This window comes from Vipera berus, assembly GCF_964194415.1.
Source record: "Vipera berus genome assembly, chromosome: Z".
Classification (NCBI taxonomy): Eukaryota; Metazoa; Chordata; class Lepidosauria; order Squamata; family Viperidae; genus Vipera; species Vipera berus.
The window spans coordinates 84499227-84517108 of record NC_138205.1 but is presented as its reverse complement, the minus strand read 5'-3'; the positions used below and the strand labels follow the sequence as shown (position 1 = coordinate 84517108).

General features: G+C 36.5%; 1 protein-coding gene across 6 annotated transcripts in view; it reads left to right on the top strand.

Annotated features, from left to right (window-relative positions):
* Positions 1 to 17882, top strand: part of CMC1 (C-X9-C motif containing 1) — a 92108-nt gene that overhangs the window by 33447 nt on the left and 40779 nt on the right. The gene's annotated exons all lie outside the window — the stretch shown is intronic.

Below are 17882 nucleotides of genomic sequence, written 5' to 3'. Positions count from 1 at the left end.
CTGTTTTTGACAAACCCATGTTGGCTTTTAGTAATGACTTTGTTTGCATCAAGGTGTTCACTGATTCGTTGTTTGATTATCTTTTCCAGAATCTTCCCAGGTATTGAGGTCAGGCTGATAGGTCTGTAGTTTTCTCCTTTTTTGAAGATGGGAACTACATCAGCTCTTTTCCAGTCCTCTGGTAGTTCCCCAGTGCTTCAGATATTTGAAAAATATAGGTTAGTGGCTCTGAGATCATATCTGCCAGTTCCTTCAGAATCTTGGGGTGTAATCTATCTGGTCCTGGTGATTTGAACTCATCTAGGCTGCACAGGTACTCACTTACCATTTTCTTACCTATTTTAAGTTGTGTTTCTATTCTGTTTTTATGGCATTGTTTTTGATAGGTTGGACTGTTTTTTCCCTTTGTGTGAAGACAGATGCAAAAACGAGTTAAATAATTATTCTTGCTCCCTGTTGCTTGTCACCTTCTTGCCACTTTCCCCCACTAATGGACCAACCGTTTCCTTAACTTTTTTCTTGTTTTTTTACGGGTTGAAAGAAGCTTTTTTTGTTATTTTTGACTTTTGTTGCAAGCCTTAGTTCATTTTGTGCCTTAGCTTTCCTCACTTCATCTTTGCAGGCATGGGCTATATGCTGATATTCTGCCTTATTATGTGCCTCTCTTTCTACTTTTTATACTTGTCCTTTTTATCTTTCAATTTATCAGAGAGTTCTTTATGCAGCCATGCTGGTTTCTTTTGAGAAGCTGTTGTTTTTCTTCTTTGTTAATATTGTGCTAGACTGGGCTTTTATTATCTCACTTTTCAAAATTTCCCAACCTTCTTGAGTTGTTTTCCCCTTTAGGATTCTCATCTATGGAATCCTTCTCAAGTTCTCTCTAAGTTTATTGAAATTAGCTCTTTTAAAGTCCAAGACTCTAGTTTGACTGTCTTCTATTGCTTGTGCTTCCAGAATGTTGAATTCCAATACTGCATGATCACTTCCCCCCAAGGTTCCTGTGGCTTCAACACCTTCTGTCATTTCATCTCTGTTAGTGAGGATTAGATCCAATATGGCTAATCCCCTAGTTCCCTTCTCTACTTTTTGGGAGACAAAGTTGTCTGCTAGGTTTGTCAGGAATCTGTTAGACCTTCCACTTGGTGCAGTTTTTCTCCCAGTTGATGTCAGGGTAATTAAAGTCCCCCATTACTATATTGATCTGCTTCCTACATAGATGACTAGCAAAAAGTTCATCTATTTCCTCTGTTTGGTTGGGCGGCCTATAGTATACACCTATAGCAATGTCATTTCCCCCCCCCCTTTTATATTGACCCAAATGCATTCAAGATTACAGTTTTCATCATTGTTGTGCTCTATTTCTGTGGAGATATAGTTATTTCTTATATAGAGAGCAACTCCACCTCCTCGTTTGTTTGGTCTGTTTCTTTTAAATAATTTAAATCCCTCTAGCTGTGTGTTCCATTTGTGGGTTTCGTCCCACCATGTTTCCGTAATGGCAACAATATATCTGCCTTCATTTATCTGAATTTCTAGTTCACCCTGCTTACTGTTTATACTCTGTGCATTGGTGTGTAGACATTTGAGTCCTTTATGACTGACCCTGTGTTTAGTTTCTACATAACTTATGTGGTGCCTGAGTTCCCCTATTTTCTTAGATTGGGGTGTTCTGTATCAATTAACTCACTGTCCCCGTTGTTTAGTTTAAATATTCCTCCAGAAAATCTGTGAATTTACGGCCAAGTAACTCAGTCCCTTTCTTGGATGGATGCAAACCATCTCTTTTGTACATTTTTTTAATTGGACCAGCTACAGACATCGTGACTAATATAACCAAAGCCTTCTCCTTTACACCACACCTTTAGCCACATATTGAATTCTGTTATACACTGGCCTTTTCCATTTTGGTAAAACCTCTGAAAAAGTAAGCCTACAGCCTATTCTGCTGAATTCCTGCCCCAAGCTCTGGAAATCATTCTGCACAGAGAGTACATCCTTTTGGGACAGATCATTAGTGCCAAGATGTACAATGGCATCCACACCACTGTCCTTGCTGGCGTTCTTGGCTATTTTAAAAATAAGCTTCTTGTCCCTGGCAGTAGCATCTGGAAGACACCTAACCTCTTTTGAAACCTCTGTATCCTTTCCTAGATTTGCATCCCTTATAATTGAATCACCAACCAGAAGGTGGCTTCTCTTTTTGGATACCTTTCTCTTCTTGCATGACTGATGTTTAATACCTGATTCACACTTCTCCCTGTGAAAAACAAATTCTTCATCTCAGACCACAGTCCCCTGCTTATTTGAGTTATCATCACAACTACTTTGACTTGTTTCCTTAATGTCCCTTTTAAGGTCAGCAAGGGCACTGTATCTGTTATGCAGGGACACAGCAAAGGTTTTGTGTTTATAGTTCACAGCTCTCACCCTGCCAGATCCCACGGTTGTCTACACTGACCTTCTCCTGCAGGATCTTTGTGGTAGAGGGGGCTGATAGTGTGCAGGCTCAGTAGAATAGAAGGACTGAACTGGACACCTAATTTCTGCCTGAAGAGCACAGATTACAGACCCTAGATACATAATCTGTCCTTGTAGACTAGTGATTTGTGTACAGATAGGACAGTTTCCCAGTTTGAATTGATTAATTGATTAAAAACATAGCCTAGTTCCTATTTTATTATGAGTAAACATAGCAATAGTACGTGGATTTATATATCACTTTATAGTGCTTTGCAGCTCTTTCTAAGTGGGTTACAGAGTCAGCATATTGTCCCCAACAATGAATCCTCATTTTACCGACCTCAGAAGGATGGAAGGCTAAGTCAACCTTGAGCTAGTCAGGATCAAATGCCTGGCAGGGAGCTGAGTTAGACTGCAACGCTGCATTCTAACCATTGCACCACCATGGCTCTTGGTAAATCATTCATTTTTCATTCTACATAATGAACTGTAAAACTTGAATCTGTTTAAGTCTGAAATTTCTTCACTTATTACAGCATGAATGGGCAATCGTGGATAACATTCAGCATCCATGGCCTTATTTTTCTTTTACCACAGATGCTCATCCCTTCTTTCCCATGACAGCCATACTTACAGAACAGCTGACATCTATTTATGGAATACAGGTAGTCCTCGACTTAGAATCACAATTGGGACTCAAATTTTTATTATAAACAAGGCAGTTGTTGAGTTGGGCCTAATTTTATGATCTTTTTTTGCCATGGTTGTTAAGCAAATTACTTCAGTTGTTAAGCAACTCCAGGTTCCTGCACTGACATTGCTTGTTGGAAGCAAAGAGTTGGAAAGGTTGCAAATAGCAATCATGTAATCCTGGGATGGTACAATCGTCACAAATACATGCTGGCTACCAAAGTGCCCAAACCTTGATCATGTGATCATGGGGTTGCTACAGTGGTGAGGATCAGTTGTAAGTCACTTTTTTCAATGCCATAGTAACTTCAAAGAATCACTAAATAAATAGTTGTAAGTCAAGGACTACCTATAATAGGAAGTATTTTTGGCAACACTAGAGTCAGTAATAGAGGGCTTTCAAACAGACTATGCTGTTCCAACTTCAGCTCATAGAACTTTCTTAGAACACATGCTAGCTAAAGATAAGGCAAGGAGAGGAGATTGCTGTTTCATAGTTGCGGCTAATAGGAAATTGCAATCCTAACTACTACTGATAATTAATACTCCTCTGATATTCTTTTAGTTCATATTTGTGTGGATCGGAGTGTAGTCCAAGAATAAATTAATAATCCACTGCTACAATAAACTATATGAGAGATACACAAAATGTGTTACATGCATCTAGATCATATAACTAGCTATATGAGTTCAACATCATTGTTGAATTCAGAGAGCATGCATTGCAGTATAAGCCTAATGGAAGAAACAAATATTGTTGCGTAGGTCACTGGGTATGCAAGAATCTATGCTGAATCTTCAGTATCTTTCATTCTCTTACGATGTGTGAGGAATCTCCAGTTTTTTACATTAAAATTGTATTTCAGAGATAAAGGTTTTTTATACTATTGCTTCCTTCTCCTGTGGATATTGCCTTCCATAATAACTAAACAGTTAGATTCCACAACAGTTCATTTAAATATTCAGTGATGAAGAAAACTTGATATTCAAAAGCCAGAATCAGGGCTTCAAACAAGGAAACTTGTTTGAAACATAATATGAGTATGAAGAGACTTATCCTTCTTGTTTTTTCCATGTCATTTCATTCCAGCTGATCACAAGAAATGGGTCAGGCAGCTAACATCCTTATTGAAACTACTTTTTTTTAAAAAAAGGAACGGAACAGCTTTTGTGAGGACAAAGAGAAATGAAATCACTTTCAGTGAAAGAAAGAGACCTCATTATAGCCACCAACAGCAGTTATTGACAGCTACACTTCCTATTAACAAGGAGCATTTAAGAGTTTGGCTGTTGGATCTTTGGACTTGATCTAATTTGCTAGCATTAATTAGTTTCTTTTGAGCACAGACACTTGGTGCTCACAGCTATAGATTTAGATGACTAATTAGGACAGAAAATTGAACAGAATAGGGTAAAAGCATTAACCTTCAACCATTACCAGCTGGGGCTCTTATAAAGACTACCAAGTCCAAATGGTTCCTATTCATACAAGGAATACCCTAATGAATATCAATTTAAGCCAGGTTGCTCTATTACAATTAGTTCTACCTTAAATTTTATATTACCTTTAATACGTTTGTAACTGCATCTTTCCTATTCTCCAGTGTCATACCTAAAAGTGGCCCACATAATGAAGATTTACTTACATTTTTCAACTTTCATTTTAATTCTTTGAACAATTGACATTAGTCTTGAGCTTTAGCTAAGATTCAGCGTTTTGTATAATTTGAGGTCAATATGTCATTATTATTTTAATAACTGTAATATAGGTAGTTAAGCCATTGAGTTAAAGCTGCCATTAACTGAGAGGTGTTTAATCCTGATGCCTACCCTGAATATATTTGCATTAATATACAAATGAAGAACTCTCATGCAGCCAATTCCTGAGGCTTAAACAGTAGCTTGTTAATTAAGCACATCTTTATCATTAAATATTCTGATGATATGTGAGCAATGTGGTGATGTGTTAACATGGGTATCTAGGTTCAGAGCAGAATATTCTTGGCTATAAAATGATGAAGCTTGATCACATGTTTCTTGGAAAACAACCTATTGTTTTCAGTGGGATGTTATTGCTGGCTGAATATTTATAACACTAAGCTTTAATAGAATAAGAATTTATCCAAAGAAGGAAACTGTATGTTCCAAAAGTATTAATCGACTGTTTAATTTTCATAATTCTTCCCATTGATGAGAAGTAGAGTTTTAACAGCATTGATTTTAGCTCACATTTCTAGAATGAAAAGCTTTAGAAAATGTTAGCATTCTTATTTTAAACTGTTGTTAATTCATGTCTTTTCTGAATTGGTGACATGTTCCCTCTGGAGAATTCAACAGAAGATCTGAAGTTCCCTGGAAAACTATTTGTTTTTAATAATGCTGAGCTTGTTCAGGAGAATTCTGTCTCTGGGGAGAAGCGTCTTCCATCATGTCTTTTTGGGAAGGGGAGAACAGAGATTTTATCTCTGATCCGAGGAAAAAAAATATGTCCTCTTCTTGATTATAAGGATGTCAGTATCAAAAAGATTGTGCCTAGAAATTCAGGTTTAAAGAGATAAAAGCAAAATTTCTTATGTGGAAAGGCATTTTGCAAAAACCTCAGTGATGGCTCGCAGTTGAATTTTGGTGAGGTTTTGCTGCTTAATGTGTTATGGTTCTAGAATTTGTGTACTTTTATCTTTGGACTTTTATCCTTTGGACTACGCTGCTGGTAATTGTTATACCACTGATATCATTCTGGATTCTTGTGCTGTTGTTGCCTGTTGGAGATTAGGTTTGCAATTTTCAAGCAGTTATAATAAAAACATCACAATTTTATCCTGTCCAATATTATTTTGCTATTATGGCCCAGATTGTTCCAGCAATAGAGAAGCAATAATATTTTAGATCAGAAAATATTAGCTTCATTCAATTACAGGTAATCCTCAAGGTACGACCGAACTGGAGTCTGCCCATTATGGTCATAACCAGTGGTGGGATTCAGCCAGTTCGCACCACTTTGGCAGAACTGGTAGCTAATTTTTTTGTTGCACAGGCCCAGAATGGACTTCCGGAAGCGGTATCCACACAGAGAACTGGTTGAATTTGAATCCCACCACTGGTCATAAAGTTAACTGAATCATGTTAAATGAACAAGCCCCATCCCTCCTCTCCCAATGCATTCGTTAACCGAATGCATGGAATAAGTGCACATTGGGTTCTTCAGGAATGGCAAGACCATGGGATAGCTAGTGCAGGAACAAGACCACCTGCGTCCAGCCACTCAAAGCCTCCCCCCACCCACTGAGATATATCTCTCTTCTCATTCTTTGGGACCCCCATGGCTGCTTTGGCCTTCTCCACACCAACCCCCTATTATCGATCACTCAGGTTTTGAAGATCTCCAGAACAGGCTGGGCCATGCGGTGGGCAACTTTTGTGGCAATGCTAGTTTTTTCCCTTAGATCTCATGTTCTGTCATTTTTGCACACAGATGAAATCATCTGTAAGAATGTGAGACCTATCGTGTCCCTGTAGGCCTTTTTTGGTTCCAGCCTATGCAGCGCCGCAGGCACTCTCTGTGTGCTGCTGGGTAACTGATTCAAATCAGCTGCTTTGGGGATTGTGGCCCAAAATCTAGTTTTGGCTGGAGGAGGAGGCAGTACTGTGGGTGGTTGAATAGCTGGCCAGGATGGCAGTGGGAAAATCAAGCCTCTTGCAGCGCCATTGTCAAGGATGGAAGCAAGCCAGGTCAGTTCAGTCTGAGAGAAAAAGGGCTGCTCTTTTGCTACATGGCCAGCCTGTTCTGGACCTCGTCAAAAGGTAAGTATGAATCTGTGACGGGGTGGGGAGGAACCCATGGAACTGGGCTAGGAAAGCAGGCCCAATGCCTTTGTAGACATGGCAGGGCAGGATGTGTGTGTGTGTGGGGGGGGGGAAATAGGCAGGGAGCATGTTGCAGTGTCTCTCTGGTCAGTTGTAAGAGTGAACAACTCTTGTGGCTTGCTACATAATATAACTTCGGGACTGGGGTTGTAATACTTTTGACATGGGTGTTGTAACTTTAAACCATTGCTAAATGAACTGTCACAACTGGAGGACTACCTGTATCTATAGAAGGAACATGGAAAAGTTGACCTGACGTATTTTTTTTATAGTGCAGATTCATAAACGGGAGGAATAAACCTTTGTCTTCGGTCTATAATTTTGTTAACACAGCTGCACTATTTCAGTGTATAATTAAAGAATAGAATAGAATAGAATAGAATAGAATAGAATAGAATAGAATAGAATAGAATAGAATAGAATAGAATAGAATATCTTTATCGTCATTGTGTAACTCACAACAAAATTAAGTGCTGTCCACAGTGCACACTACACACAAGTAAAAACCACAAATAAGAACATACATTATATACACATATCCTTCACGTTCTATTCACCATTGCGCTGCCCCTAATATTGCACTTCAATGTTGCACTATACAGTGGTATTTAATACGGTTACATCTCTAGGATAAAAACTTATTTTTCAGCCTATTTGTCTTTGTTTTTATTATCCTGTACCGTCTGCCAGATGGTAATAGTTAAAAAAAAAGAATGTTGGGGATTAGATGAGTCTTTAAGAATGTTTTGCGCTTTCCTAAGACAGCGGGAACTGTACCGTTTGTTCAGGAGGGAGAGGAGAGGGCAGCCAATAATCCTCTGGGTGATGGTAATGACCCTCTGGAGCGTTTTCCTATCTGCTACTGTGCAGCAAGCAAACCACACACAAATGCAATATGTTAGAATGCTCTCCATGGACCAACGGTAGAAGGTCACCAGCAGTTTTTCATTCAGTTGTTTCCTGAGAAGTTTCAAGAAATATAATCTCTGGGCCTTCTTAACCAATGCTATTACATGAGCATTCCAGGCCAGGTCCTCCTTTATGGTAACCCCCAGAAACCTAAAGCTGGCCACTTGCTCCACACAGTCTCCGCTGATGATCAGGGGCTGAATGTCTGATCTATTCCTCCTATAATCTACTATAAGCTCCTTGGTCTTAGTTACGTTTCCCTTGCTGTCATGATTACTCAAGGGGGCAGTATTCATTTCTGATTCTCAGTTGTGGGAATCTGCGCTGTCTGACAAACATTTCCATCATAATGTGACCAGCTTAACAATGCAGAAAGTAACCTTTCCTACTGAAGCAGTACCTATCTATCTATTTGCATTTTCATGCTTTCGAACTACTAAGTTGACAGGAGCTGGGGCAAGTAACAGAAGCTTATCCCATCACGTGGTGTTTGGGTCTCGAACCCAAGCTATCGGCTTTCCAGCTAATAAGCTCAGTGTCTTAATCACTGAGCCAGAGCACTGCCTCACAGTCTATAAAACCTATTATTAAATTTTCAAGAAAAAAGGAACTGAGTGAGGTGACTTAGGATCCAGGATTTCATGATATTTGTAATGGTGATGATGGGTCTATTAAACTATGGACTGTGTTCAAATATATCAAAGAGATGGCAGCACTAATTCTAAGATAGTCATGTTTTCATGTATCACCTAGTCATCATATCTGTGAACAGTGAACAAATATTGAGAGAGTTTTGGCTTACCATGTTGAAAAATATTTCTGTTGTATGAACATATATTGTGTCAATGTTCTCAAGTTTTACCCTACCCAAATTATAGAAATCCTGGCTTTGGTAATTACCAAGCTCACAATTATTAGAATATGTCAGCTGTTCTTAGTCCTACTCTCTGTAGCATTACATGGTTTTAAGAAAATGCTCGTGCTTCTTCACATTTAAAAATTTGCCTCCCCATTAGCAGGGTTGATTTTTCCTGTTGTTAGTCTTCATATTTTCCCTTAGCTGTCATAACCATAAGAAGAGGGGGGGTGCGGGTGTGGGTGTGTGTGCGCGCGCGCGCACACACACACACACACACACACACACACGGTTTTTTAGAGATGATATTTATTGATTTTTGTACTTCTCCCCATCCCTACATGACATTTGTTTACTTGTTTACACTGTTTTTGTTGCTTGTTTGAGGACCTGGTTTTGTCTGTGAGCAATTAATATTGCGCATGTAACTGAGAATAGAAATATAGGCAAATGCTGTGGTATATGCCACTTCACTATTCTAAAAATTACATAGCAGGGATATGTTGTCATGATAGTGGCAGTAAGTAAACATGTCAGTAATTGCAAAGAAATAAAAATCAGAAAATGAGGGCATTTGCTATAAATCAGCTACTATGAAAACAATTATTAGTGCTTTACTGTATTCTAAATCATTAGGCTCCTCTTTTCATGTTGTAAACCAAGGTTAATTTGGTTTATATTTGGATAATATATTTTACTAAAAATATCTAAGTATATAGATAATGTAGTGATGTATATAGAATATTTATATGGAATGTAAGTTGTTTAACAAGGTTATTTTTGCAGTAGGAATAAGTTATTTTTTATTACAATTGTCTCCTTATATCTTTCCTGGAAATTGTTTATTTGAGAGATGAAGAATAGCTTCTTTAATAATTTAGTAATTCAAAAGAGTAAGTAAGACTGACTGCACATTTTAAAAATACTGTATCAACTATCAGTCAATTTGTTTCTGAATCACACCTTTAACTTCACAAAAGCTCAAAGTGATATACAATGTCTTTTTCTTTTTCCAGGATGGTTTTCTATCCTTCCACCAATAGTCCTAAGATTTTCTGAAGTCTTATTATCGAAAAGTAATCAGTTAGAAATTAGTCAAAGATTCCCTCCCCCCTGCCCCAAATATATATGCATAAAAAATTCTGCATAATGCCAGCTTCTATACATTTTCCATTTGATTAATAACTAATTGAAAACAAACTTAAAAGATTGTTTTCAAATAAATGTGTGTATGTGATACGCTTACATATTTGTACATAATTGCCTAGAAATTGCACTCCAGGAAAACAATAGGTAGAGTGAAGGATCCGGTGGCAATTGAATTAGTAGCTGTTGGTTAAAATCATTTCGCAGAAAATGAAGCACACCATTTATAGACTTAATTCATCTTTCTGCATTTGCTGCACAAGTAAATGTCAGACCTCATTTTCTCAGAGATACAAAACCACAAACACAGACACACACACACATACCCACACCCTTACATTAGATTTAACAAAAGAAAAGAATGAGCAGGATAGCAAGAGGGAAAGGAGAAGAGATAAGTGCTGGAAAGGAAGGGGACAGAAATGGAGTAACAAAAGTGAAGGTGAGTAAAAAAGATAATTAGAGGAGAAAAGGAGAAAAGAAAGTATTTGCCTTCCATATGTAAATGGGAAGGGTTTGCATTGAGACAGGAGATGGGCAAAGCCTTTGCCATTTCTTTTGCCTTCTTTCAAAGAACTCCAGAAAAATGAGGTCCATTTGGATTAAAAGAAGCTCACTATACGGATTCCATCTGCATTCTTCTGATTTACTGACAGCAAAGCAAAAACAGCTTCTTTCATAAGGTATGCTGTGTGTGCAGCCAGAATATAGGAATAGTTGCTGCTATAGTATTTATTTTGCAAGTCTTCCTGCTTATAAAATCTTGCTGTAATGATTAGGAAGGAAAAGAGTGGCAGGCAAAGTGGTTCTAATTCTTCATTGCGGTTGTGAGAAGGAAACATGGTTGAACTTGTTTGAAAGCAGAATGGTAACCAACAGGTAGTTGTTACCTTCTTCAATGAATAGCCAACAAACCCTTATCTTTTCCATTACAATATGCTACATCTCATCTTGCTGCCTAATTACTTGGAATAGTCTATTGAAGCATAAAATCCCACCCCCCCACCCCCCAGATTTAAGATGAACTTCACATACACACACAAATGGATTGCTACATAGCCCTAATAAAGACCATCAAAAAGTTATTTTAATGCCCTAGCTTCCAATTTATCTGGTCCTGGGAATTTAATTAATTCAAAGTAAATAGGCATTTCATAAGCAGGTTTCTATTAATCCGAAAGTTTAATCCTGCCATTTAATCTTGCTCCTCTTGATTTCCTGGCAGGACGTGTACTGTATTCTTAGGCAATATGCTTGACCAAATTCTACAGATAAAGGATTTTAAGCATTTAAGTAACTAGTCATTTGTATTAAATAGTATATCCTTTAGGTATGTTGAATTTGTATGATCTAAAATATACTTGTGAAAGTTAATTCTCATATAGCCAAAAGTAAACATCCTGGTACAATATTGAGCCATTACTTGGACAAAAAACAGGTGAAAATTATCTCTCTCTCTCACACACACCCCAAATTATTTGTTATGCAAAGTAAGCAGGAGAAAATGATGTAATAAATTTTAACATTGTAATTTTTAATAGCGTTTAAAATTTACTACTTATTCAATACTTATTGAACTACTAAAGTTCTAATCTAGCTATCAGAGTTTCCTTAATTCTTGTTTACTTCTTCATTCTTTTAGGTCCAGCCTGATAAAAAACATATGACAGCACTTGTGTTAAACTAAATAGGTTCAAAAAACTTATTTCTGCCTAGAATGAAAAACTGAGTGATGTGGGGAATGACAGATGCAGGTAAACATAATGATTAAACCTGAATAATTTCCTCAGCTGTTTTTATAGCAAAAGAAAAACAGATAGAAGTTTAATGAGAACAACTTTTGTTATAGATTTTCTTTTTGTAGTTTAAGCTAAAAGAACATGCACAATTTTTCCCAAAATATAGATACTCTCTTCACTAACAGTGCTCATGGTAAAATTGAACAAATGTATTCCCATTGTTTTGATGAAATTCTGCCATTACCAGTCCAATTTCAATTAGTTGTGAGTTGCCCAGAGTTGTTTGAGATGGGCAGCCATATAAATCTTTTAAATGAATAAATTTCTGTTTAAGAATTACAGAGTTTGAAGGGCTGTTTTGTTATTTATGCTTAGAAGCTAAGAAATTAAATTATATTTCTGATAGAATATGGTCATGGATCTTGTACTCCACATCACATAATCTCTAAAGACTTTGTTTAGCTTCATGTGCTGAACAAAGCATATAAATATGTTGCTCTTTCAAGTCAATTTTGGTTTTGGGGATGTGTCCTGGATAGACATTGAAATAGTATATTATATAGTATAGTATATAGTATATTTCCACTGCTCCAACACTGGAAGTTTTTAAAAAGAGACTGGAGAACCATTTGTCTGAAATGGTATAGGCTTTCCTGCCTGAGCAGGGGGGTTGGACTAGGTGACCTCCAAGGTTTTATTATTATTGTTGTTGTTGTTATTGTTGTTATTATTATTTAGAATTGGCCTGATGGAAATATATCCAATCTATGTGTATATAAGCACAGTTTTTCCATAATCTGATCTATTACAATAGCACAATTAAATATCTAGCATGTCCTCAATCCATCCACAGTCCTTTCCCACAGATTTGTCTCGGATATCTATATCAATCTTATGAGATTGAACAAACTACAAATTATATGTCATAGAGTAGGACATCTTAATGACTACCATTTCCCAGATTTCCTGAAGCATATTGGAATAATTTTATATGTTTTATATTAAATGTATGGACACTCTGGAGGATTTATATGTACAGTCAATCAAAAGGTACATTTCATACTTTCTTTGTGAATTTAAATTACATGCTCGCCTTTTGGGTGATTCCTGATCCGAGTTCAAAAACTTGCGAAAGAATGAAGTTAACTTTTTTTCTTTAAGCTCTATTAGGCATAGGCCTGCTGTCTATTTCAACTAAGTGAGAAGATGAATGGAATGCCTTTCATCTTTTTATTTGAGCAGAAAATATGTGTTCATGGAAAAAAGATGAGAATTAATGAGTTCTTTGCTCAGTCCAAAATGATAGTTTGGGCAGAACTTTGAAGCAAAAAAAAATACAAAAACTTAAAAGCAGATGCAACAATGAAGTTTAATCTCCTTTATCTCCATCTTGTGGTGAAAAGAAGTAAATTTGCCACCAAGCATGCATTTTTTTTAACCTGATATACCAGCACTTAAATTTTCTGAAGACTGGATTTTATTTTATTCTGTTATATTTTGTGCTTACTGTAGATTAGTATGGGCGATTTCTATATCTTACTGCAATGAACAGTCTGCATTTTAGTCTCTATATCACATCTGTCATTGTCTGGTTACTTTTTTCTAAGGGGAACTGTTTATCTTAAAGAATATGAGAAAAATTAGACTGAGGCTATATCATTGTGCTGGAGTTTGACATAGGTTAGTTAATGTAACAATAAGGTACTAATAGGTGAAAGCTGAAGAGTACTTTTCTTTTTTGCATGACTAGTGCTCTAATGCTTAATGTCAAGAATTTTTCATACAGAGGCAGGAAACAAAACTGAAAAGTGTATTTTTCCAGAGATAGTTGTTCTTTTCAAAAAAAGCAAGGCTGAATGTAGCTAAAAGGTCTACATTTGTCACATAACTTAAATTTGTTCTGTGACAGTCTTTTTTGTTACAGGTGATGGGATGTGAGGAAAAAGTCTGTAAGATGATGTATTTGAGAACAATATCTCCAGTAGGTCTGTTTAGCCTAAAAAGAAAGATATGAAGGGAAGGTATACATTGTGTATCCTCTAGAAATTGTCAGAAAAGCAAATGAAGTAAGCTACAGTAGGAACATTTCCAAGACAAGCTTTGGTAAGTTTTCAGCTTGACTGAATTATCAGCTCAAAAAGAAATGAGATTCTTGGAATTATACATTACCCCAATATTTTATACCATACTTGCCACCTTGTGGAGAACTGAGATGCCAAACCCCTTATGTTTTTAAGATGCGGCTGGGTATAATTTGTGAGAGGGTTTTTTGGGGGGGAAATGGCAAAATTGCAAAAAGTGCAGTTGTTTGAACTCTCAGAAAAATCTTCAAAATTTTCTTTAATAAAACTAAAATAAGGTCCTGGCCAAAGGAAGTCAAGAAAATCAGTTATGCATGTTCAGAGTAAATAGTGCTGTTAGGACCAGACTCTCATCTTTTGTCATATGAAAAAATGCCAGTACTTGTCAAGCACAGCTTCTTTCAGTTATTGATGTTCAACTTTGTATCAGATTTTATATCAAGCCAGTATGTTCTTTGCTTGCAAACCCTTCTTGTTCCACTGGCATCCTTGCTTTCTGCAATGAATTTGCAACTGCTATAACTACCTAACTGAATATTTGAGACATTAAAGTTTTTATTTTGCATAAAAAGTGACCTACAGTCAATTTTCTCTCACACAACTATTGCAGCATTCTCACAGTTGTGTGATCAGAATTCTAGTGCTTGGTAACAGCCATGTAGTTATGATAGTTGCAGTATCTCAGGATCCTATAATTGCCATTTCAAACTCTCTGGCTGGTTTCCAACCAATAAAGTCAATGGGGGAAGCTGGATTTACTTAATAACCACATGGTTCACTTAACAACTGCAAAGATTCACCTAACAACTGTGGCAAAAATATTATAAAATCAGATGGGACTCTTTTAAAAACTGCCTTGCTTAGTAATGATAATTGTGGTCATAAGTTGAGGACTGCCTGAAATTGCAAGTCACTTGGTGTTTCAAAGATGCAACTTTTGACATCCTGTATTTTAAAGGCAGCCTGGGATTTTTTTTCTCCTTCTCAGACCACTTTAGCTCCGGTGAGATAACTGAATTATATGTCCTGAGAAGGGACAACCTGCAACCTACTCATTTTCGTCATTGTGTTGTTTGAATGATGAACTTTCTTTTATATGATGCTGTAGTACAGGGGTCCCCAACCTGTGGACTGTAGCCCACTACTGCGCTGTGGCCTGCTGGCCAGTGCGCACATGTGTGCGCAGGCACTCACCCCTACTCTCACTAGCACTGCGTGGCAAATACAGGGCATTGTGCAGCGGAAACAGGGTGGTGCTAGTGCCCGAGCAGCAAAAACAGAGTGGGTGCTAGCAGTTATTACACAGGCATTAGCACCGCCCTGTTTGCTTCGTGTGTACGTTTCTGTGTATGTATATGCATGCGCGCGCGTGTGCGTAAAATGCTTCCCTCTCCCTTTTCTTGCGGTCTGCTAACCGAGAAAGGTTGGAGACTCTGCTGTAGTATATTGCTATCACAATTTCATCTCCTCTATAGTAAGATTTTAATCTGTTTCCTATTCTCTTGAAACATTCCATACTTTGTCAATACGTTTTTCCAAACTTTGAATGGGTATGTTAAGATAAATGTATTCAATTAGCTACAGGGATTTTAGGAAGAAATGTTCATTATGTAGTACACAATTATTAGCACAGAATGGGAGATATGATTGTGAATGCAAATGCATGATCAGATATATGAAAAATTAAGTATATTTTAGAATATAAGACTTTATGCTATATCAGTCTTTTGCTGGCCTCATAATTAATTCTCTCTACTTTGCCATATTTAGATTGATCTTGCTTTACTATATGTTCCTGCTCAAATTAGAATAATTCTTTAATCAGCTCTGTTATGCATGCCATAGTGGGCCAGGCTAGGAAAGCCATTCCTGGCACACTGATGATGTGTATATTTTATTTGTTGCTATAATTTAAAAGTAAAATAAGAAATATTGATTTCTACTTGACTGGAGACCTGATTTAGTTTGAATATCAGTCTGATCCTAATCAGGTGAGAATTAATTGAGTTGGAGGTATTAGATATTCAGTGATGTTAACTGAACCATGATCAATCTACAGAGAAGCCGCCTTTTGTACTGTGTCAGAAATATCAAATAGCTTATGCACTAAAATGTGGAACAATCTTTTCATGTTTGCTGTACTTTCAATTTGTATCATTAAGTATATCCATAAATGTACTACTTGTAAATATATAATACTCAAACAACCTAATAGTTACAATGTATTAAAACATCTTTTTAAAAAGAGCATGTTTGTTGGTTTTTTAAAATTTCAGTATCTTCTAGATGTCTTCCCAATCAGATGATTCAAATAAACAACATATTGTGCAATTCCTATTTATTTTTCAATGCCTGTGACTCCATTGAATGGTATTATTAAAAAATAAATCTTCAAGAATATGTGTACATATGTGTTTGTATATGACAGAGAAAAAAGGAGATATACTGTAATAGTTAAGCTACTGGGCTAGAAATAGGGAGATCTGGTATTCTTAAGCACGGAAACTGGCTAGGCGAATTTGGTCAGCCCAAGCTTTTCAGCCCTAGAATGGGAAGTCGAGAAGTATCAATCTGCCAAATCGTATTGGATCAGTGTGGTAGATTACAGTCCATAACCTTCATTGATGAGACTTTCATCCTGCAATGGGTTGATTCAGGCTGGTAATAATATTATTTACACACACACACACACACACACACACACACACACACACACACACGTCGCAGTGGGAGAATATAACTTTAAGCTTGTTCTGGTTCATGGTAGATGTTTTCCTATTTTAAGAGTGTGATAGCAATATCATAAGTGTTGAAGAAAATATAAATGGTGAGATAACACCTCCATAGGACCAGTTCTTAAGTAGTAAAATTGTAAACCCTTTATATAAACTGGAGAGTACATTCTAAGATTATTGTCAGTGAAGCTTTGATTATAAGTAATGATTGGATTTTATTGAATGTATAAGAATACATATATACAATGATATTTTGGAGTGTCACATGTTCAACATTTTAGTTTTAATGTACGGCTTCTTTTGATCTTTGACAAGCTAGAAGTGTAAATATAGATATTGGAAAATTAATCCATTCATGGCATTAATTTTGACTGAATTGATTGTTGAATGATAAATTGTAAGATGTAGTTAAAACTAAAGTCTATTTGTGTCATGCCATAGATTGATTAATTTGCAGAATGCACATGTTTACAAATTGCACAACGGAAAACCTGTTTATGTGGTTTCAATTTTTAAAATATTTTTATGTCATTTTAAAAATGTAAAGAGGATAGACAAAATTTCAGCATCAAAGAACTGAGCTTTGGAGGAGGGGAAGTGACCTTGATTTGCAGAGGGTGGAGGTAGTGACATGATGATGTTGGCAAATGAAAAGAATTTGGTTTGGGAGGGTTGTGGCTTTATGTTTGTATGTTGTTCTTTTCTTAAAGTCTACTTGATGGCTTTCACATACATACTATTGTTTATGTCTTCAGGTTTTTCTCACTCCAGTTTAACATATACCCAAGATAGATACCCATCTGCATTTGATTACTCACAGATCTATTTGGACATCAAGAAACTATGTGCCAGTGATGTTTGTTTATTTTTGATCTAAAGTTTGAGAATAGCTATCATCTAATCAGTTTTTGTCTGGCCAGTAAGTAAATACAAAGCACTGCCAGAGAACTAGTACTCATATGCTATAGATTCAATGTTGTCAGTAGCTCCATTCAGCTAACTTCTGATTCTTGAATCTGTTTCCCCTCACAAAATAAAATAATTTACTAGCATTTTCCTTTTCCCGTGCTATATGATACCATATCTATTGTAGAGATGATGGCATAATAGTAGCAAATTATTTTCTGAAATAGTTTGTCTGCTAAGTACAATATAAATGCCTTATAGTATACTAAGCAATCTATAGTTAATATTAGATTCCCTCTTTTTAAATAGTTCCTTTCCACATAAGCTTATTTTTATAAGGCATAAATTGGACAAATTAGTGTATAAAGAAACAGTGATGTGTGTTGGATCTTATGGAAACATTCTTCCTATTCTGACATGCTCCTCTGCCAAGTATGTCAAAACAAGGAGAGTTCTTTTAAGTTGAATCTGTAGATACTGTGTTTCTGGATGGATG